Consider the following 285-nt stretch of genomic DNA (forward strand, 5'->3'; position numbering starts at 1 on the left):
TATATATATATATATGTGTGTGTGTGTGTGTGTGTGTGTGTGTGTGCTAATATGTTAATGTCTAGACAGTGGTCTATCAATAATAAATTGTGCAATCAGTATAAACAAATACAGCGGCATTCCACACTGAAAGAGAAGACATTACATATATGATACAAAGAAAATGTAAGTCAAAATTTGTACTCAGTATATAACCCTGATTTCTGTACCTCCTTATATTTTTATTGATATATATATATGTGTGTGTGTGTGTGTATATATATATATATGTATATGTATATATAT

This window comes from Octopus bimaculoides, chromosome 6 (genome assembly GCF_001194135.2).
Source record: "Octopus bimaculoides isolate UCB-OBI-ISO-001 chromosome 6, ASM119413v2, whole genome shotgun sequence".
Taxonomy (NCBI): domain Eukaryota; kingdom Metazoa; phylum Mollusca; class Cephalopoda; order Octopoda; family Octopodidae; genus Octopus; species Octopus bimaculoides.